We start from the raw sequence: 23028 nt of genomic DNA, 5'->3' as shown, positions 1-23028 counted from the left end.
AGTTAGTTTTGCCATTCACAGTTTTGCTGCTGTGTTCTCGACCGTCACTACCACATGACAATACAGTTATTGCAATACTGCTCACACACTCCGCTGTGCTCATTAGAATGCGTTTTTACAGGAAAATTTATAATTAAGCGGGCAATAAAATGAATGACGGGCATTGATCGCTCCAACAGCGACGTTTGATCCAATTTCCAAGCAGCAGGTTAATAATACGGTTTTCTAGAATAAGGTTATTGTCGCGCTTCACCAGTCATCTTACAATCGTTTTGCGCGCCATGAAAAAAAAAAAAAAAAAAAAACTCTCCGATCATGCCAGGTGCTCGCCCGGCGCAGTTTAATTGTAGCCGGGACAGTAATGTAGTTCAGTTGCGATGAAACAATAATTTCTACGTTTCTTTCGTGGAAACTCACCGTTTCTGCAAACGCACCGGCAAGCAGCCGCCTGCGAGGCCGGACGACGCTTTTAAGAGTGGTCGACTACAGCGCCGCCGCTACTTTTCTACACGAAAAGGCCCTCTCCACGGCCGCCGGTCGCGCCACTCGAAATATTCTAGTGCACTCTAACGACGGCATGGGGTCCGCGACACTGGATCCCGACCCGTCGCGCGTGGCCAAGTGCCTCGCAGAATTTGAATCATGCACGAAGAAACCAGAAACTTTTCTCGAGTAAGTTTCGGAATTAAATCTACGTTTACGTAGGAGCAGGCAGTCGGCTTTGACAGTGACAGAGTGCCACATGTTCTGCTTGCAGGTTCTCTGTTGATGAGTTGGTCTAGAATTTGTTGCTCTAACAGGCTCTTATGCTTTTACAGTGTAAGCTGTTATGGGCTCATTCCAATAGCCGTTTTGGGTCGCGATGATGCCCGCTGCGTGGGAGGCGGATACTCTACCACTGAGCCACGCAAGCGCTTGCGATCCGAGAGCGGGAACTATAAACGTGCCCTATACAGGCGCGCAGGCGCAGACGACGAAATGCGATTCAGACGCGAAACGCAAACAACGCGGTCCCAAGCCCCCGCCGGTATGGTGGCTCCATCTAGTAAAGGCGCCGGCAAACGCAACCTTTCAGACACCAAATTTTGCTGCCGCTTTAACTAGATAGCGCTTACCGACGGATGCTCGTAGAGTTACTGTATATGCTCCCTATGGGAGCAGAGTTGCGCGTAGGTCCGCCATCTTGCCTGGCAAGCAACCAAGCCTATGTGGTGAAGCCGAACTCCGTTTTTGCAGGCGACATGCCTACCCTGTCGTCGGTCGACCATGGGCGCTTTTCCATCGCGTGTGGACCGCTTTTCCGTCTAATCGCAAACAAAGCGCATGGAAACAGCTCACAAGATAAAATAGTCAAGAAGAAAAAAGCCACTGCTGATTTTTAACGCGCGGCGTCAGATGGAGCGCGAATAATATTAGTTGTTTTTTGGACTTGTGCGTTTACCTGTGCACCTTCTCGGAACTTTCCGCTTTCCGAGCGATTGGTGCAGTTGGGAGCAGAGCACCCGGTCAATTAGAGAGGTTTAGCTTGTCCGGTTATCGGGTAAACGCAGGCGGACCGAGCGTTGGGGCCTGTTGGCGGAACCAAAAACGTGAGCGGCCTGTATGGTGCTGCCATCTGGTGGCGCAGAGCGCAAACAGACAAAAACAGCTAATACGGTAGTAACCAAGTGTATTTTACTTCGCTGCTGGCGTAAGTTTTCGGCAGCAACACGATTACGCCACTGCCGAAAATTTACACCAGCAGCGAAGTAGAAATCACTTGGTTACTGCAATATTAGCTTTTTTTGTCTGATTACGGTGGAATTTCGATGGAACTACGATTGAACACCTGTGAGATCTGCTGCGCATGTTGTGTTGTTCCGCAGCTGACACGCACGTAACAGCGAACGCCAAGATCGACCAGATTCGCTTTGAACTTGGCTAGCGTTAACTTGCGTCAATCCAGTTAGCTGCAGCGGCGGCGTCGGGAAATACAAGAAACTGGCCGGAGCATCAGTTTCTCCTCAGTGCACGGTTGCTTGGAACCCACGTGATGGCGTTCGGCCAATGGAGGCACGATCGGCGTTCATAAATCAGACGCGCAACTCTGCTACTTTTGGTAGCATATACAGTAACTCTAGATGCTCGGTAGGGTGCCTCGATGCCCAGCGCCGCCGTCCAGGGTGGAGACAACCCCGCTGGCGCCGCCATATTGAGTCCCACGAGCTGAGACTCGGCTACGCTTGCGTTCATAAATAGTGTTACTCGCGGCGCACTTCCAAGTGATTTGCCTTGATGAGGATTTTTTTATCGGTATCGCATCTGCACATCTTTATAACCAATAGCCGTTAACTCGTCGAAGGTCCAAGACGTAAATGTATGGCGCCGGGAACATGCCCCAAGTTGCCTAATTCAATTTACATGTAACATGCCGTGTGTATGTTTGAAATACGCACTATTTTTTTTTGCGCTTCGATGCTTGGTATATAAGGTTTGCGACCCCCTGTGTGTGGAAGCTTTTCTTTTTCGCTGTTGTATTTTGGTTTACACGTCACGCCTCCTTTACCGTAGCCAGCCACTCGCGCACGGCGGTTAGTTTCCCTTGCGTTGCGCGTGCTCTTCGCGTTCGTTGCAATTATTTGACGATATCTACGCGCAATTTTGCTTTTTTTTGCCCACAAAACTGTGCTGACAGGATTAAGCTGGTGTAAAAATAACTGCGATGTGAAAATAAGGTTTAGTTAGTGCTGTAGAGAAAAATGTAACGTAACTTGTCTGTGTCAATCTTGCGTAGTACACATAAGAAACCAAACGATGCACAAAATACATTTACTTAGTAATGTCTAGTACAGTCAATCATGAAACATGAAAAATTATATGTACTGTGTGGCGCCTGAAGGTTATGTTGAAAGACGAGATAAAAAAAAAATTCGCAAGGTAGGCTCGACACACAATTCGGGATAGTGAGTTTTTTTTTAATTTATTCATTACATGGGCGAGGGGGGGGGTTCAAGTGAGTACATCAACCTTATTACACACAATATAAATCGAAAACAAGAATGCAAACAAGAAAACGCAACCGCGGGTAATATTAATCAAGATATCCAGCCAGAATACATCAGCTACCATCGCATACGTCGCATCAGCCAAACACATCGATGGCGAGTACAAAACATTTTATAAATAACCATTAGAACACTGATAACTACATTGAAAAAATAAGCAACACTGCATACATATCGCGTACAAAAATCGTAAATGAAACTAAGACAGTCAAATACAGATTAGCAATGTTTTTCACTTCGAAAATATAGTCCATGATGATGTAGGGCTGTTGACTTTAAGAGACGGCGCCCATCCTGTCGATTTCCGTCGTACTGGTCCTCTTCAAAGTGTTTCTAAGTACAAGTAAAACAACAAAAGTGATTATTGATATGAAAAGTAGCCTTGTAAGTACAGAGAACCCATTAAAGTGCTTAAAAATAAATTTTCGCAGAAGTAATGCTGTATTACCTCGCTTCACACGTTTCGAAGAAATGCACAGGCTACAACAGACACCATGCCAGAAAGCGCCGAAACATTTTGGTCCCATGATGCCCCTTAACTCTACTACACCTGGGCATACCGTGCACAGGCATTTAAAGGCTGTCACAGTACCCACTACGATCGGGAATGAGCACGAAGGACCATCGGCTTACGAGCACCACGCTACAAATATATTCGTCTAAAAAAATCAGCTATATAACGTAATAACCTGAGATCCGCAAGATATCTGCTGAGAATAGAGAAAATCACAATGCTTCGCTTGCCACGTACACAACAGCCGCTCTCCCCAGAAGAAGCACTGCGTTCTTTAGTCCCAAATAACCAGTAGCGAAAAAAGAAACTGAGGGGGAAAAAAAAGAAAGAAACAAGACACACACGATGTGTGCTTCCCGTGAAAAAGTAAAATAGGTGGTTTACATGACGATTTGTAGCTAATGTAAGGCTGTTTCGCGGCGAACATTTTTGTCAGTTCTTAAAATAAGGGTACTACTCGCATAGACTGCGCTGATCAAAACGGCAAAAGCCTATGCGACGCGCGCTCGCAAACCATAGGCTACTCAGCATCGGTGCAGTGCTTAGTTCGTGAGCGAGGATCAGAGAATACTTTCTTATTTATGAAAAACACGATGCGATAGTCTAAACTTTCTTGACACTTACCTCGCAAATGTATGGGCTATCCGTTGCCTTCCAGTGATACCGCTTTACTTGGGCTTCCCATCTCTTCCTTCGCTCTGGGTCCCGGGGGAAACGTAAACAACGAAGCCCTTTACGCGTCGATCCGGTGCACTTGGGAACACAACAGCCCGTCATGTCGACTCGATGCACTTGACAAGCTTGTCATTCATACGGCTGAACACTGTCCAGCAAGTAGAAGCGTCAGCGAAGCATCCGCGCGCACTGTGTCTCGAACTAAGCACCGGCACCAAGCACTCGCAGCCGCTCGCTGTGACTCAAGATGGCGTCGCAGCGAGAAAGCGGCGGCGCGGGTGCGGTCAAAGGATGGCACCACCCTGAAGGGCGGCGCTGGCATCGAGGCACCCTAGATGCTCGGTACTCTCTCGAATGAAACCGATAGGGTTGCCAGATTGGGCTATTAATAGCCAAATTGGGCTACTTTTTACGCGGCTTGGCGTCGAAAATTCCAAGTTGGCTACATGGCTATATTTTGGCTATTTTTGTATTAAGGACTGAAGGACGGGTCCCGGGGACCACGTCAGCACTGCAAAAATTTGGGGACGCCGGTTTATGAAAACCCAAAGCTCATTACTGCTAAAAAGTTATGTAGGCAATCTCGAAGGCTGTGTTTTTAGGCAATGTCGGCGCTGAGTGGATGGCGTTAAGTCATCGCTGCCGTGTTTACACGTCTTTCCAGGTTAAGCTCTCTTTTTGTTTTGGTTTCGGCGCCATCTGCTGCCGATTCACGCGTGGTTGAGTAAGAAAACCGTTCTCAAAACTAAGCATGGGCAAGTGGGCGAAGTACAGCCGTGCTTATAAGAAGTAATGGGAGAAGGACCCCTCTTTCAAAGGTAAATTTTACTTTATGCACATATTTGGTTTTAAAAGCGTCTGGTGGTGCGTTGTTTCGGAATGGAGTAAGAAATTCGGCAAATTTATTACTCTATTACAAAATTTCCGAAATTCATTCCGCATTCGAAGGCAACTATTGCATCTGCAAGGCATAAAGCCATTCAACATTTAAAATATTGCAGTTGAGAATGAGGATGTTTTAAGGTAGGGTCAAGGTCTTGCATGAGGCTCCCACATGATCACGAACTTCGGCACAGGCACGAGCGCGCTGACGCACTTTGTACTCGCTCGTCGTCTGCCGTTATCTCAAGATCGGTAGCCATTTTTTTATTCTATGCGGTAGCCACGGCACGGTGCGCGTGGAGGACCACTGCCGTTCCGTCCCCTCTTGCCCTTCTAGTCTTTGGAAACACAGATATTGTCGGCCCACCGGCTTTATTAAAGAAAACATAATCGAATGCGCTATAGGATATTTATTGCGTTTCCTTTTTGCAGAAGCAAGAACGCACGTGCGCCATTTTCAGTTAGTGTGACGTAGTGACAGTAACGGAGGGTTCGCCAGCCTGCTCGAGCCGAGCGTGTTCGCGAAGAAAGAGTTATCAGAGTGCGCGGGCTCGTTTCCTTTACTGTTGTCTGCCCCGGCGGGCTGACCACCCGTAAAATGAGTATTTTTGGAACGTGAGAATGCTTTCACTATATAGGTATAACAATAGTGGTTGTCTATGATAAAAGAACAGGTAAATGAGCAAGAGGTATTTCCTTTTATTGCGATAGCAATTATATGGGCACTCCAAGCGCATTTCTACTGTGGTCGTGGTCGTCGCTGTGAGTTTGCCTCTAAAGTCCAAAAGCGGTAACATCGTCGCCGCGCGCGTATGTGTTCCCTAGTGGAATTACATTTCTTTATTTTTTTCAAGTCACACTGAAGGTAAGGTACACAGCCCCCCTCGGAAGTTTGGCAACACACGCATTCGTGCCTGCATTCACAGAAACTTACACACACGTTTTCAGATTGCACGAATCTTGCCAGGGAATCCCTGCTTAAAAATTGCACAGTTCAACGCTTCGATACTGATACCACCTGGGTTATTGCCAGCGCCATAATCCAGGTGGCAATTGAAACTGTTAACTTTAATTCACCTCTTCTGCTACGGGCCAGCAAGTCGTTCCGTGTTTGCACTCAAATGCGAATTGCAGTCACAACTGTCCCTTCTTCGCACGAGGAAATTGCGAGAAGGTTTCAAGTTTTCTCCAGAGTCCAGTGTGCCTCTAAGCGGCAGCATTTGCTAACTCAGCGTCAAGCTGCTTTCGAGTAAAAAATACAAAATTGAGAGAGAGAAAGAGAGAGAGAGAGAGCGGGATAGAAATAACATGCTTATTTTATGACTCAAGCTTAGGAAAGGCATCACTATTCTAAAATGCATTGAGCTCGGGCCGCCTCTTGGGCACTCGATCGTGACCAGCCGAAGCTGACGCTGGAGCTGGCAGTATTTTGCCCGACACTTATAGAAAAATGCCTAGAGTAAAGCGAGGCGTGAACTAAAGTTAGGTCACAACGTGGCTAAGTAAATACTGATAGCGTCATGAATAAATCGGAAACGAAATGCTTCGGCTCGTTGTAACAATAAGTGGTGTCCAAATCCACGTCTGAGTTGCAGCTCTCACTGGGATTCTTTACGCGGATCTTGAGGTCACTGTTGTGCTGGTTGCATACGGCGAAAGTAATTTTGGAGCCGTAAATACGCGGTGAACCATCTGCACCATCTATAAGACACCTGCAGAACATCACCAAACTTTTGGCTATATTTTTGGCTACTTTTGCATCACAAAAAATTTGGGTCTGGCTATCTTTGGGCTACATTTTGAGATCATTTGGCTATTTTTTGTTGGGGCCATCTGGCAACCCTAGAAACCGAACAGGACACGCGCACGCACGCGTCGTGGCCGAGTGGAGCTGCTGCAGTGCAGCGGGCGGCACTCTCCGCGTGGCTCCCGCGGCGGCGCCAGTAGCGGCGGCGCTGCGATCGACCACTCTTGAAGAGAAGCAGACGACACTCGCATCCACTGCGACGCTCGTGTATGCTTGGCGCGCGCTGGAAACGTTGTTCAGATTTTTGCCCGTAAGCACTTAGTTTACTTAGTCTGTATTGTCTGCTTATGATCAAAAAATACAATGCGTGCTGCTTTTTATTCTTTTTTTCTTGACACAGAAGCAAAAGCAGTCTCTGAAATAACTATAGCGCGTCTATCCTCGTCGCTTTGAATGTACCCACGCTCTCGAGAGTATACGGGCAGTTTCGTCGCAACTGAACGCCATCCAAAAGAACTTTTTCGACACGTTCAGCAATCAGGATCGAGTTTGTTAAGCTTACAGAGCTTGAGGGCCCAGACGAGTCTACGATCGCGAGCGAGCAGATTCTAACTGTACATACTCGCAATCGGCTGGTCGCGTGACAGGGGAATTAAACGTAGCTAGTTCCCGCAACAACGAAAGAAAGTTTAAATTAAGCGGGTACATTGTACACTCGTTTTCTCCTTGACTACACCTTTCAATTGCACGATAGGTGACGGCCTGGAGAAAAAAAAGAGGGGGAAAAAAACTGTGCCAATGATTAACGTCGCTCAGAATCAGCAGGACTCGTTGCTCTAAGCTGAAATTTTCACGAATTAAAAAGCTACACAGAAAACATTCATGCACAAATTGAAAAAGTCACATACGTCGACAAAAGCAATTTATTCTGAAAAAAAAAATCACTGAAATTCAGCTGTTGACATCATGTCTCACCCACAAAGTAAACACAAATGAACAGAAGAGGACTAGCACAGGAAGCCAAATGGCAATTTCAGTGAAATGGCAGAGCAGTTAAACAAGCTAGAGCATTTCACAAAAGGGGCACAAGCTCTTGGTCTGCGCAATCTGCAACTAAATGCGTTCCCAAACGCTTCTTCGCTCCGGGGGGTCTGCGGGCGCTTTAAACAGTGAAAACTTCACCGTTTCCTTACTTCGCGAATACCCTGTGCTGCACCCAGGGGCGAAGCAATGGTTTAAGCGTTGCTTACGAGCCATTCGCGCGATTTAGCACTTCACATTCAGACAAAAGCGGGAGAAACACCACCTGACAAGCACTTCCCAGCCACGAAGCAAGCAACCGCATTCAAGAGTGGGCGATTGCAGCGCCGCCGCTTCTTTCGCCACCGGCGGCGGCAGGCGCCCTATGGGCTGCTGGCTCCGCCCGCTGCACTGCCCCTTCTGGTACACTGTAGCTCAGCGCAGCAGGAGCAGTGAATAAGTTCAATTTTTGTTTATTCTTATTTGGTTGATAGAAGTGTTATAGGGCACCCGAGCTATCTATATATATTGTTTTTCATGTTTTTTTTTTTTTTTTTAGTTTCTTGGTTAGTTTGGTAGGACGTTAGTAGGTAGCGAATAGTTCAATTTTTTTTTTTAAATTTTTTAAGCGGGTTGTGGCGCACGTGTTGCATGGTGAAAGCAGTGTAAAGCGGCAGTTTTAAACCGCGTTAGGGAAGCTAGCGGAGGTAGCCGGATAGCGAGTTTGCCGTACGGCTTTGTTCAGGTATTTTATTGGGCTTTCTCGTTAGGTGGACGGGTGCACAATGGTGCGGCAGGCTAGGAAGGACAGGGGTGATGACGAGCTGGTGCAGTGCGAGGAGTGCAAACGTTGGTGTTATTTGGACGAGACGCACTTCGCCAGTTTAGCCGACGCTGAGGAGGCTAGCTTCGCGTGCAGGTCGTGTGAAGGATTTAAGGGAGCTGTGCGGCGGATGGAAGGGGAATGGGCAGCCAGTGTGGAAGAGCTCAAAGGGGAGCTGAAGGTGGAGCGAGAGCGGCGAAATGAGCTCGAAACTCGGATCGGCGAGTTGCTTCACAGGGAGGGGGCCGAGGCCGTCCTGGTAAAGCGAATAGCTGGCGAGCTACAAGAACGGGAAAAGCGGGCCGTGCTGGAAGAGCGGGTGGAGGCGCTAATGGTACAGGCGGCGCGTAATCCCGGGTCAGCTCAGGCGGGCGGCGGGGACAGCGCGGAGACTCAGGCAGAGGCATGCCATGAGAGCGGGGAGGGACGCCTAGGGGCCGTTGAACAGCAGGCGAGAGCCGGCAGCAACACGGCGGTTCCACAACTCTACAGCGAGGTAGTGCGGCAGGCTTCGGGTGGGAAGGGACGAACGGCAGGGAGCACATCGTCACGTGTCAGTGGCGCACGGCGGGTGGAGAACCAGCTAGCGCGAACTGGAGGACGACAATCGCAGGAGAGAGGCAAACGTGTAGAGCAAAGGGTCCTAGTGGTGGGGGACTCCAACGTAGCTAGGGTTAAGGAGGGCATCCTTACAACAGTGAAGGCAGACGGGCGGGTGAGGGTGGAGGCCCAGTCAGGGAAGTGCATGGTTGACGCAATGGCAAAAGCTCAGAAGGTGGTATCGGACAACCTCGAGCATGAACATCTGGTCGTTATCCATGCTGGTCTCAACGATGTGCTGAAGGGAAGGAGCCAGAACCTAAACGGACAGTTAGAGGTTGGGTTGCGTAAACTCAGAGAAACCTCTGCGAATGTTCATGTGACCATATGCACAATCCCACATGTCCGGGGCCAGGCTAGCGGGATGGAATAGAGGGTGCTTGAGGCTAACCGGGTCATTAGGGGTCTGAGCAGACCACTTGGGTACGGCATAATGGAGGTAAACCGGGAAGTGTACGAGTCTGGCTCCCACCCTTTTGCACAGGATGGCATTCACTACAGTGGTGCCACGGGCGGGAGCGTAGGCAGTAGGATAGGGCGCCAAGCTACGGCTTTTTTGGGGGGACCCAGAGCCCTAAGACCACCAGTGTAGACGAAGGCGGACCCAGAGAGGCTCCAAGATTCAAGAAACGTAGAATCGGTAGAAGAAATAGACGTAAGCACCAGGGGCAAGGTCATTCTGACATAGGGTACATTAACATGCAAGGTGGCAGGAATAGGCTGAAGTGGTAGGAGATAGACAAGCAACTAAGGCAAGAAAAGCTGATGGTATACGGGTTTGTGGAGACACATCTTAGGGACATGGAGCAACCTCCCTGTAATCCTGACTATGCATGGGAATATTGCAATAGAATAGAGGGCAGCAGAAAAGGGGGTGGAATTGGTGCATTCATTCATAAAAGTATGAACTGGCAAAGGGTCAAACAGGAATGCAAGGAGCATTTATGGCTAAAAGGGAAAGTTGCAGGAGAGCAGACACTCCTTGGCTTTGTATACCTGTGGACCGGAGCAAATGCCAAAGAGGAAAACAAAAAAATGCTGGAATGCATATCAAGTGACATTAATGAGCTAGGAGAAGGGTGTGAGATTATTATACTAGGAGATATGAACGCACACATAGAAGACATGGACGGGTACACAGACTCAACAGGCAACATGATGCTGGATATGTGTGAAATGCATGACTTAGTTGTATGCAACAGTACTGAGAAGTGTGAAGGGCACATAACATGGGAGGTAGGGAGCCTGCAGTCGACGATAGATTATGCACTAATGTCACATAGGATGCACGATAGGCTAATGTAATGAGCATAGATGAATATGGCTCCAGAAGTCTAGGTAGTGATCACAAACGTATTAAGGTGAGTTTTAGAAGGGAAATGAAAGTAGGTAGGAGGCAAGATGAACAACCAGGTGGGACATTTTACTCGGAAAAGCAGCTTGAAATAGCAACCCAGCAAATTCAGGAAGTAATTTCAGAGGATACAAAAACAGAATAGACATATGCAAATTTAACAGGACTATTTGAGCTAGAGCTTACTAAGGTATGAGTCAGCACAAAAGGGAACAGAAGACATAAACCCAAGAGCTGGTGGGATGAGGAGGTTAAGAAGGCCATAGAGAAACGTCAGGAAGCATCCAGGGAACACAGATATTCAAAGCAAAGGGGTGAACCAGAAGCTGATGTAGGCAGAAAATGGAATAACTTCTTAAACTGTAGAAGGGAAGCATCCAATTTGATCAATGAGAAGATCAGAAGAAAGGGAAGCCAATGGTCGTCACAAGTAAACAAAAAGGATAGAAAAGCAGCGAAGAAATTTTGGAAACATCTCAACTCCTTGAGTAATAAGACTAGCCTAGAGCAGAGGTTTATAGTTACAGCTCAAGGTGTTCGACTAGAGGGAGATGAGGCAATGGAACATATAAGAACAATGATGACAGAAAAATTTAAAGAACGAAACATAGCATGTGCTCAATCAGGTGAGGATGGACTGGTCAGTGCAGTGGCTCCACTGGCACAAAGCGAGTGGGAAAGGGCAGAGAAGAGGGTTCCTAGTAGCACGTCGACAGGTCCTGATGGCATCCCAATCATGTTGATAAAGACATTGGGCCCAAAATCTAAGAAAGCATTAAGAGAGGCAGTGAGCAAAATGATAATGGACGGTAAAGCCCCCGACGGGTGGAGACTGAGCAGGATGAGCATGATATATAAGGGAAAGGGGGACAAAGCCGACATAAACAACTACCGTCCCATAACAGTGACGTCAGTGGTTTACAGGGTGGTGATGCAGATTATAAAAGACAGACTGCAGGCATGGGTGGAGAGCGAGGAGGTGCTGGGGGAACTACAAAATGGGTTCCGAAAACAAAGAAGGTTAGAAGATAATATGTTCTCATTGACACAGTGTATTGAAATAGCAGAAAAGGAACACAGGCCCCTATGGCTTGCCTTTCTGGATATCAAGGGAGCCTATGACAGTGTAATCCAAAAGGATTTGTGGGACATACTGGGCACTCTAGAGGTGGATGATGGAGTAAGAAATCTTTTAAAAGAGATCTATAAAAGTAACAAGGTGCTTATAAAATGGGAAAACAAGGTATCTGGGCCTATAGAGATACAGCAGGGGCTTAGGCAGGGGTGCCCTCTTGTCACCTCTGTTGTTCATGCTGTATTTACAAGGATTAGAGAAAAAATTAGAGAGGAGCGGACTTGGCTTCAACCTTTTGTTTTTCAAGCAAGGAGAATGGATTAAACAGTCATTACCAGGACTGATGTACATGGATGACATTGTACTTATGGCTGACAGCAAGGAAGACTTGCAGAGATTAATGGACATCTGTGGTAAAGAGGGAGATAGCTTAGGTTTGAAGTTTAGTAAAGAAAAATCGGCAGTCATGACTTTTAATGATAATCAGGGCAGCGAGCATAGGATACAAGAGGTTACGCTGGAGGTGGTGGATAAGTACAAATATCTTGGAGTGTGGATAAACAATGGGGCTGAGTACCTAACGGAACATGAAAAATATGTGACGGCCAAAGGTAGCAGAAATGCAGCTGTGATGAAAAATAGGGCACTGTGGAATTACAATAGGTACGAAGTGGTGAGAGGGATTTGGAAAGGGGTGATGGTCCCTAGTTTGACTTTCGGCAATGCGGTCCTGTGCATGAGATCAGAGGTTCGAGCAAGGTTGGAAGTTAAGCAGCGAGGGGTAGGTAGACTGGCTCTGGGAGCACATGGAAATACACCAAATCAGGGGGTACAGGGTGACATGGGATGGACGTCATTCGAGAGCAGGGAAGCCAGCAGCAAGATAGAATTTGAGGAGCGATTGAGAGAAATGGCAGAAAAGCGGTGGGCAAGGAGAGTTTTCAGTTATTTGTACATGAGGAATGTTGATACAAAATGGAGGAAGCTGACCAGAAAACTGTCAATCAAATATTTGGACTGCAGGAGGGGTGCAAACCAGGAAACAGCGGTTAAGAAAAAGATTAAGGAAACAGAGAGGGGTCTGTGGAAAACAGGGATGCAGACGAAATCAGCACTGGGAACATACCGAACTTTCAAGCAAGCAATTGCCAAAGAACATATCTACGATAATTCTAGGGGAAGCTCTTTGTTGTTTGAAGCCAGGACGGGAGTATTGCGGACTAAGATGTACCGAGTCAAGTGCCAAGGTATAGACACGTGCTGTGCGTGTGGAGAAGAAGAGGAAACGGCTGAACACCTCATACTTTTCTGTAAAGGGCTTAACCCTACAGTGCAAGGCAACGAGGCTGATTTTTTCAAAGCATTGGGGTTTAGGGACAGTGAAGGCAAAATAGACTTTAAGCGGGTAGAAATAACCAAACAGAGGTTATCTGATTGGTGGATAAAATCAAGGCAGGGGTGAAATTTCACCCACCACAAAGTACAAAATATGTTAATAGTCATGGCTAGGTGGCGTATGCCACCGCCCGGTTTAAAGGGTTCAGCCTCATCCATCCATCCATCCATCGGGATCACGTTGATTGCGCTTGATTGGGCGCGTTGCAATGGGAGCGAATGTGACAGCCATAGTTGCATTGTCGGCTGCTTGGCTGGGCCGAACGGCGCTAGCCATCGGTGTTGGAACGCATCGGCTTGCACGCCCGACGGCGTCCCAAGCAGGCCGCGTCGGGCGCGTTGCAATGGGATTGAATGTGACAGCCGTAGTTGAATTGTCGGCCGCTTGGCTGGGCCGAACGGCGCTAGCAATCAGCGATGGAACGCGTCGGCTTGCATGCGCGATGGCGTCCCAAGCGCGTTCCTGACGCATTCACTCAAATTACCAGGTAGTACTGTTGAAACGCTCGTCTAGCTTACGCTGTGACTGTGCTGCGTGTGCCGTGCAGGCCTGGCATTTTCTGTTTGTCCTGCACGGTAGAGGCTGACAAAGGAGCTATACGACATCGTGGACAAGTGGGAAAGCAAGACAGTTTCGGCGTCAAAACGGAACTGCCGTCACTGGTTGTTGACAACTTTGACGACGAACAGATCTGGCAGCAGTTGGAACTGCGAAACACTCGCCTGCTGAGAGAGTTGATTTCGTCGGTTTCCCGAGTGGCAACGAAGTCTAGCATTAACTTCGGTGTAGACTTGGGAATGCAAGAAAGCCCACAGGGGTCCAAGACGAATGACCCAGATGAACGTGATAAATGCAATCTCTCGGACGCCGCTGCGGAAGAGGAAGGTGAAGAAGATGATGATTTTGACTTGTCGGATGAGTCTGAAGGCGATGAAGAGTCCGACGAGGAAGTTGATCATGATGGAGATGGCAGTGTGCCCAGTCAAGCACGATACACAACCGTCGTCTATTGTAGATGACACGTTCTTCCGACTCGCTGACATGGAAGCATTTGCAGATAGAGAAGAAAAGGCCGATGCCTGCAGAGGCGATTCAGATGAGGACGATGACATTGACTATTTTGGCGAGCTGTCGTCAGACGAAGACGACCCAGACGAAAAGGTTAGTGACTGGCTTTTGCATAAATACTAGCGGGACAACTCAGTGATACAGTTCTCACGCAAACAGGCGTTTGCAATTGGCCACATCGATGTCCAGACTAACTTTTGGAACACTGTCCTAAGATCAATACGATTGAGGCGAATACTACACGCAAATGAAATTTACTAGCTTCACCTTTTATATATAAGTCGTCCTTCTTGTGTGGTCTTGAGTGAACAGAATTGATGCTTACAGTTGTGCAGAACCATGTTGTTGGCTCTTGTTATTGTAGAAAAGCATGTAAAAATTGCAACAGTCATTTTCTGTCCAGGGTGGCCGCAATGCTAAGTACAATGACTTTTTCGATCCACCGGCCTCCGTGCCTGACAGCAAAAGTGCTGCGAAGAATGACAAGGCTACCACTCGGTCAGATAATTTAGTGTTATGCATGCTTTGCAAACAGTAATTAAATTGTGTGTATGTTCCTATACATTTCATTGACCCCCTCTCAAAAAGCAAGCGGCTGTGCAGTGCCCGAGCTTCACTTACCTAGTTCAGGCACTGGGCTGTACGCAGAGAAGCTGGTGCATGTTAAAGGTGGTTTTCTTCTGTAGCATAAAAAAACAGCAAATGATATCGCTGCTTTCGCTAACAGCTGTGCGAGTACATCATTTTCATCTCCTTTCAGTGGTGTCATGTGCCAGCTAGCGGTGCTCTTGAAATTTTAATGGCCTTTGCTACATGATGCTGGTGTATGTGCAAGCCACATGCTTGTGCATTCAAGTTGCTTTTGACTGCGTGAACGCAACAAAAATGCAACGTAAAAATTATATACGAGAAAACTTACTTAATGTTCACTTCTCCCTCAGATGAAAACAAAAAGTGTGTTCATTATAAGGTTGGTAATATCGATGAATTATTATTCGATTAAAAGTAACCCGCAGAACGATTATTCTTCATCGATGTCCACCTTTCATTTAATCGACGTAATCGATTAGACATGTTCGATTGTCATGGAATTTTTGTCACCCCCCTATGTAATATCCTCATTGTGAGGGCCTTTAGGGGTCTCTTGAAATAAAATTGTTTTCGAGAGTTTGACAGGAGTTGCGAGAAAATTTTGAAATTGTACCAGGATGGCGGAGCACAAGCAGTGACTGTGCGGCTATGGTAAATCAACTGTCGACTTTTTTCCGAGTCCCGAGTGATGCCGAGCCAAGTGCTTCCCCTCTCTTCCCCCACACTGCACACGTCGCCACACCAACCAAAGCCAGAGGCTTCAAATGCCCTTGCAATTCAAGACATACTATAGCAAACCAGTCGTTCATAGTCGTGCCACTTCCAGTCCACTAAGACATGGCACAGCATTCGCGCCGGTTTGGAGCATGTATTTGACATAACGATGGAGTTCATGTTGGTTCCAGCAAATCTACAGCATGCTGGTTGAGTGGCCATTCAAAGGTGTAGGTTTCACCCAAACATCCCAGCCAATTGACATTCCTTCGCTCTGTAGAAAACAGCATGTGGCTTAAAATGCTTAAAACAGTTTTTTCTTTTACCCTGTGCATATTGCTATTTCTTGCATATTTTAGTTGGACTTTACCTTTCACTTTTGCCATTTTTCTTGTTTAATGCTGCTCTAAGTGCCATTTTATAACATATGTTGTTTATATTTTCAAAGGCCGCTAGTGCCACCTTTATGTAGTCTAACAAATTAAAGATTATTTATCAAACTTTATGTACCTGTATTTCTAACTTGGTCTCACCTCTAAAACATTAAAATAATTTTCTACAAAAGTAGCTAACTGTGTTTCAACCTTCTTAAAGTACCTGGCAAAAATTTAAATGAATCAATTAATCGATGAAAAACCCTGCATTGAAAGCAATTAATCTATTAAAGAATAAAATGATGAATGATTCATCGTTAATTGAATAAATTAATCGACCATACCAAGTTGATTAAGTAACATTCCTAGTCTCTTAATGCCTTTGACAGGTATTTATGTGCCTTGTAGAATAGGCACTTCAAATCATGTAGTTACACTGCAGTTATAATTTCAGTGCTAAAGTAGTGCCAAGTGAGATGACATGCTTGGTGGGCCAAAGTTCTGTCATTTTAGTTCTCTAGAAAACTTCCACTAGTGGAAACTGGTTGTGCTAAAACACTTCACTTGTTTTATTTACATTAGTGGTTCAAGTGGTCCACTGCAGCATAACATATTAAACTGTCTATCTAGCACCTGTTCACCATTAACAAGCATTTAGAATACTTATTGAAATAATTGCTAGTAGCTATATACAGTCAAGGGAATAGACAAAAAGTCTGGTTTGAAAAGTAGTGTGCATCTTATTCAACTTGCAGCCTGTGTTTCTTTTGGCGGTGGTTGTATCACTCTGAGCCATTTATATGTGCAGTGATTATGTGCTGGCAAAGCATTTTAGTTCGTGTGCACACACACACACACACATATTGGTTGACAGTCTGACTATGTGAATGTGAAAATGTGTAGGACAAATGGACACGAAGACATTTATCGAAAACAGCACAGCAAAAGAAGATGTCCAAAAGTCATCTTTCGAGCAAAACCAAGAATTTGTGAGTCATGTTTCTTCATGCATGCCCCTTGTTTGAGTTATTGCAGCTGACACATTCTTTGACATGCGGATGTTGAAAACTGTTGTTTCTGTAGCTGAGTTTTATTCACTGCCTGTACAACTGATAGCACAATAATAATTAGAAGGATGCAAGTTGACACATACACAGATGAAGGAGACAAAGTGCTTGTCCTGTTTCCTTCATCTGTGTATGTGTTAATTTGCACTCCTTTCCTAACAGCTATGCATCACCAATTAGCCCAACAAGAATTACTTCTATGATAGCACAATGTATGCTCCTTAACTGAAGAACAGGAAGGAACTGTTGTTCCTTGCATCTGTAAAATCGAAGTGCATATAATATGGCCGAAGAAATCTTTTCATAGGCCATCAAATGTTTAACAGTTAAAAAGCAGTTTTTAGTGATAGATTCACGTGTGGTGCACGTCAAGCAAATAATGCTACCTAATGGCACGAACAAGAACAAGGGGAACCAAGGGACCCGATTTTTGGTACACAAAGGAAAGCATAGGGAAAATTATTTGTAGCTTTAATTGAAGTGTAGGAATGATAAGCTAAAGGGAAATGCAAGAGGACGCAAGAACAACTTCCCGCCAGTGAGAGATGAACTCACACTTCTGCATTATGCATTTGTTTCACTACCAATTGTGCTACAGTGGTGGCTGTTCCCATGTCCACATGCTTGGGTATTTATGTATGTGTGCAAGATCTACTCATGGCCATGACGGCAGGTGCGGAACATCCTTTTTAACCAATGTCATCATGTGCTAGTATGTTGACTTTAGGAGCAGGCAGCTGACCAATGAACCCTCGTATAATACCTGAAGGCATGCAACATGCCGGATTCGAGAACCTCACTATGCACTGAACGAGAAGAAGGAGAACCGAGAGGCCGAATTATTGTTAGTCACGGCCAGATGAAGCCAACAGATAATGCAGCCAAGGAAGGCATGGGGGAAATTATTTGTAGTTTTAATTGAAGTGTAAAATGATAAACAAAAGGGAAATGAAAGTTTGGCCACAGATTTTATTTAGACAGACAGTAGGCATTCGTTCCTAGTTATTCTAGCTTTTTTAGCTCATTATGACATTCACCGAGCTTCGCTGCCCTTCAAGATATCTGTCCACCCCTGATGTTCGTTTAGCAATGTTTCACGAACTAGTCCAGCAAGAAATTTCTTTACTTCTGTCCACTGCACTACTGACCAGAAAGCAGGTAAACACAGGATTGTCATCTTCACTTTCTGTTACTTCAACAAAGGTATAATAGCACCGCTAGTCTGTTGTGTCCGTCACTGTTGCTGACCTGTCCGCTTGAATGCTTCTTTATCCTTACAGATAAAGAAAAAGATCTAACAGTTTGAGGAACGAAACCTGGAGCGAGGACCATAGGAGACTCCAGGGAGAGGTGGAAGCTACTAATAGACCTGAGAACAGCCTACTGCAGGAGCACATCCAGTTTGACCACGCCACTAGGCAGCGTGACTATGCAGAGGCATTATTAATTTGTCATGCTTCTGTCAATTAATCGAGCGAGTTTGGTTTTATTGGAGACAATGCAAAAGTGCACCTTTCAAGACTATAACCTAAAAAAAGTATCAACATGACATCTCTCTTTGTCATTGTTTTTATGCTAAATCAAAGTCCGGGCACTGTAAACCTTAGATTAAATGCTGCCAAGCAACCCAACGCACCAAATAATTTACTATAACATTTGTTTCTATGAAGAAGTTTTGGCTTTGGTACTCAGGTGATACAGTGGCTTGTCCTGTTCCTGCAATCGTTTCTGCTGTCACATGCAAGCATAGCCAGAAGAAACGTGCACAGCACTTGTGCAAATTTTTTAATCAGCAATGTCATTGTGCCTGGGCTTACTGCTACACATCAGCCAATTTTATCGTGTGCTCTGAGATCATGGCAATGTCTATAATGCCACATGCTTCTAAAGGTGGTTTTTATGAACCTGCATTTAGACTTCACGGGGTCATCCACTCTATATGTTGACCAAAGAAACCATGACTCCACATCTTACTGTCTGGTTCATTTATGATGATATCAGTGGATTAACGGCATTTCCACATCTTTACGTTGTTGTAGGAGTGGGAGAATATACAATTTGAAGCTAAACATTTCGACAGAATTACCTGTCTGGTTGGGAAAATTGATTAAGACTTGGAGATTGACTTCAACCAAATAATTAAATTTACTAGCCCGACGTTTCGGAACCAATTCGGCTCCTTCTTCCTTCAGGGGTATTCTTCGGAGGTGGCGGTGTGCCGCTTTTAAAAGGTCCGTCGTAACAAAGGAGAGGAAGGGGGAGAGAGCGTAAGGTGCGGAGACACTTGGCAGGGCACCTGGTCGCTGGTCGGCTGGGTTGACCGATGCTTTTTTTTCAAAAAACAACTCGACAACAAAAAAGAAAAAACAAACTACGAGACCTCCAACCGTTGACTCTCCCTCGACCACAGAAACGAGTGTCCATCCCATACGTCAAAGGTACCAGCGAAGCTCTCAGCCGAATATTGAAAAAAGAAGGCCTCAAAGTCGCGCATAAGCCTATGAACACTTTCAATATCCTCATTCCTAAACCAAAAGACCGTCCACCAAAAGAAAAAGCTCAAGGCGTCGTCTATAAAATCAGCTGTGCCGACTGTCCGGCGTCGTACATCACGGAAACCAAAAATCTAAAAGAAAGAATCAGACAACATGAAAACGACGTCAGAACATTCAACCGAATACGCAGCGCCGTCGCCGAACATTCCAAAGACGCCGACCGCAAGATTTCTTTCCAAGAAACCCAAATCCTTCAAACAGAGACAAACTGGCGAAAAAGGCTACTATTGTAGTCTTGGCACATTCAGAACACGGCGGGTAATATAAACTGCGTGAAGGGCATTCTTCCTCCTTTGTATGTTCATGGCCTTGCAGACGCGACGAAGGGAAGAAAGGACCCCCCGCTCTAGGTCAGCAACACCAAAACAACTCGTCCTCCCCCCTGTCCCTCCTCAACGCATTCCCGCGACTAAAGGGCGCCCAGCATCGGTCAACCCAGCCGACCAGCGACGCCGAAGCCCCCCCCCCCACCACCTATTTTGTCTGTCTAGAACAGGTGCCCTGCCAAGTGTCTCCGCACCTTACGCTCTCTCCCCCTTCCTCTCCTTTGTTACGATGGACCTTTTAAAAGCGGCACACCACCACCTCCGAAGAATACCCCCTGAAGAAGGAGCCGAATTGGTTCCGAAACGTCGGGCTAATAAATTTCCTTATTTGGTTGGAGTCAATCTCTAAGTCTTAATCAATTTTCCCAACCAGACAGGTAATTCTGTCGAAATGTTTAGCTTCAAGTCTATACGTGCAGACTTCGGACACGAGGCAGTGCAACTTGCAAAGAACTATATCAAAGCCCTGAAAGGCATCTCCACCTTCAAGACCCACTTAGACTTCACCCGGAAATGCAAAGACCAAAACATCATTCCACGAAGTCTCCAGCTACGCCAACCTATCCACACAGCGGAAGGCCGGGACATCAACAAGGCTCAGCAAAGACTGGTGACAGCGCGGATACACGAGTGTCACACAGTGATTAGGAATAAAGAAGTCGACGCGTTCTTCGCCAGAAGACAGCTCGAACACAAGGTACCCCATCTTTTTTCATCAATTGATTCGTTCGCGAAGACCATTGCGTCCTCAGAGGAAAAGAAACACCGCGAAACGCAGAAGAAAAAACTCTCTTCTTTAATCAAGCAAACCGAAAAACCAGGAGTGTTGGACAGGCACACAGTAACAAATTTATCATCGAGAAAGCTCACAACAGAAGAGACTTCAGTCCTGGCAAAAGGTCATAAATTCAACGTCACCACAGATAACCTCCCCCTGGCCAAGATTGTCGCCGTCCCTCGAGAGCGGCATCCAGCAGCTGGACCCTAAAGTGCGGGAACCGCTCAGAATAAAAGCAATAGGCATAATAAGGTGCAATAACAACCGCCGAATACCCGCCGTGGTTGCTCAGTGGCTATGGTGTTGGGCTACTGAGCACGAGGCCGCGGGATCGAATCCCGGCCACGGTGGCCGCATTTCGATGGGGGCGAAACGCGCAAACACCCGTGTACTTAAATTTAGGGGCACGTTAAAGAACCCCAGGTGGTCCGAATCTCCGGAGTCCCCCACTACGGCGTGCCTCATAATCAGATCGTGGTTTTGGCACGTAAAACCCCATAATTTTTTTTAACAACCACCGAAGATAAACTTGTCGTCTGACGAAATAAGAGCGCTGCGATTACTGAAAGAAGATGGGGACATTGTAATTCTACCAGCGGACAAGGGCAACTCAACCGTCGTGTTAAACATGCAGGACTACGAGGAAAAGGCGTCCGCCCTCCTTAACAGCCAAGACTACGAAAAATTAATAAAGGACCCCACCACAAGGACCCAATCAGTACTGAATAAGACGCTGGTCGAAATTTTCCGAAGCCACCCAAGTTCTCAAAATCTTTATCTAAAATTAATGTGCAGGAATGGGTCCGCACCAGCCTTTTATGGCTTGCCAAAGCTCCATAAACCCGGAATCCCCTTACGGCCAATCGTAGACTTTTCATGCTCCCCACTTCGATCACTATCCGCATACTTGCACCAGATTATATCACCACTCACCGGAAGGACAGCATCCCACGTGCGCAACCCCGAAAACTTCATCAAGCTCATATCAAATGTACGCCTCAAAGATGATGAATGCCTGGTCTCTCTTGATGTGATCTCTTTGTTCACCAGAGTACCCATTCAGTTAGCTATATCCGCAACAAGGGATGCCCTGGAACGCGACGACACACTCGACGAGAGAACCCCCTTGAGTATAGACGAGATCTGCCGCCTTCTCGAGCTATGCCTATCAAATACCTACTTCACCTTCCAAGGCAGCTACTACAAGCAGGTGAAAGGAACTCCCATGGGGGCCTCAATTTCCGTCACCATGGCTAACCTAACTATGGAAAATATCAAAGACAGAGCTCTGAGTACTTTTTCCCCGAAGCCAAAAATTTTCCTCAGGTACAAGGATGATTGCTTCTGTATCGTGAAGGAGTCGCAAGTCGAAAACCTGCAGAGCCGTTTAAATTCCATAGACCCGGATATACAGTTCATGTCGGAGCGCGAACAAAACGGATCATTACCATTCCTAGATGTACAAGTTACACGAACCAACGGCAATCTAAAATTCTCAGTCTACCGAAAACCAACCCACACAGGCCGCTACCTACACTTCGCATCCAACCATCCGGCAAACCACAAGGCATCGGTCGTAAATTCTTTATTGAAAAGAGTCGAAATTCATTGCACATTGGAATCAGATCAAAAGAAAGGAAGGAGAACAGTTCTCAACAAACTCAAAAGGAACGGCTATACAACGGAATTCATTCGAAAAACAACCCAACAACAAAAAAGAAAAAACAAACTACGAGACCTCCAACCGTTGACTCCCCCTCGACCACAGAAATGAGTGTCCATCCCATACGTCAAAGGTACCAGCGAAGCTCTCAGCCGAATATTGAAAAAAGAAGGCCTCAAAGTCACGCATAAACCGATGAACACTTTGAATATCCTCATTCCTAAACCAAAAGACCGTCCACCAAAAGAAAAAGCTCAAGGCGTCGTCTATAAAATCAGCTGTGCCGACTGTCCGGCGTCGTACATTGGGGAAACCAAAAATCTAAAAGAAAGAATCAGACAACATGAAAACAACGTCAGAACATTCAACCGAATACGCAGCGCCGCCGCCGAACATTCCGAAGACGCCGACCACAAGATTTCTTTCCAAGAAACCCAAATCCCAAACAGAGACAAACTGGCGAAAAAGGCTACTACTGCAGTCTTGGCCCATTCAGAACACGGCAGGTAATATAAACCGCGTGAAGGGCATTCTTCCTTCTTTGTATGTTCGTGGCCTTGCGTATGCGACGAAGGGAAGAAAGGACCCCCCGCTCTAGGTCACCAACACCAAAACAACTCGTCCCCCCCCCCTGTCCCTCGTCAATGCATTCCCGCGACTAAAGGGCGCCCAGCATCGGTCAAACCAGCCGACCAGCGACGCCGAAGCCCCCCCCCCTATTTTATGTCTAGAACAGGTGCCCTGCCAAGTGTCTCCGCACCT

At 46.4% G+C, this 23028-nt stretch overlaps 1 pseudogene; it reads left to right on the top strand.

Moving 5' to 3' along the window:
* Positions 1 to 577: 577 nt before the first annotated feature.
* Positions 578 to 23028, top strand: part of LOC119442202 (U3 small nucleolar ribonucleoprotein protein MPP10-like) — a 33566-nt pseudogene continuing 11115 nt past the window's right edge.

The sequence above is a fragment of the Dermacentor silvarum genome, chromosome 1, assembly GCF_013339745.2.
Source record: "Dermacentor silvarum isolate Dsil-2018 chromosome 1, BIME_Dsil_1.4, whole genome shotgun sequence".
NCBI classification, from domain to species: domain Eukaryota; kingdom Metazoa; phylum Arthropoda; class Arachnida; order Ixodida; family Ixodidae; genus Dermacentor; species Dermacentor silvarum.
Note: the sequence above shows the minus strand (reverse complement) of the source record. Positions and strands in the feature narration are given on the sequence as shown.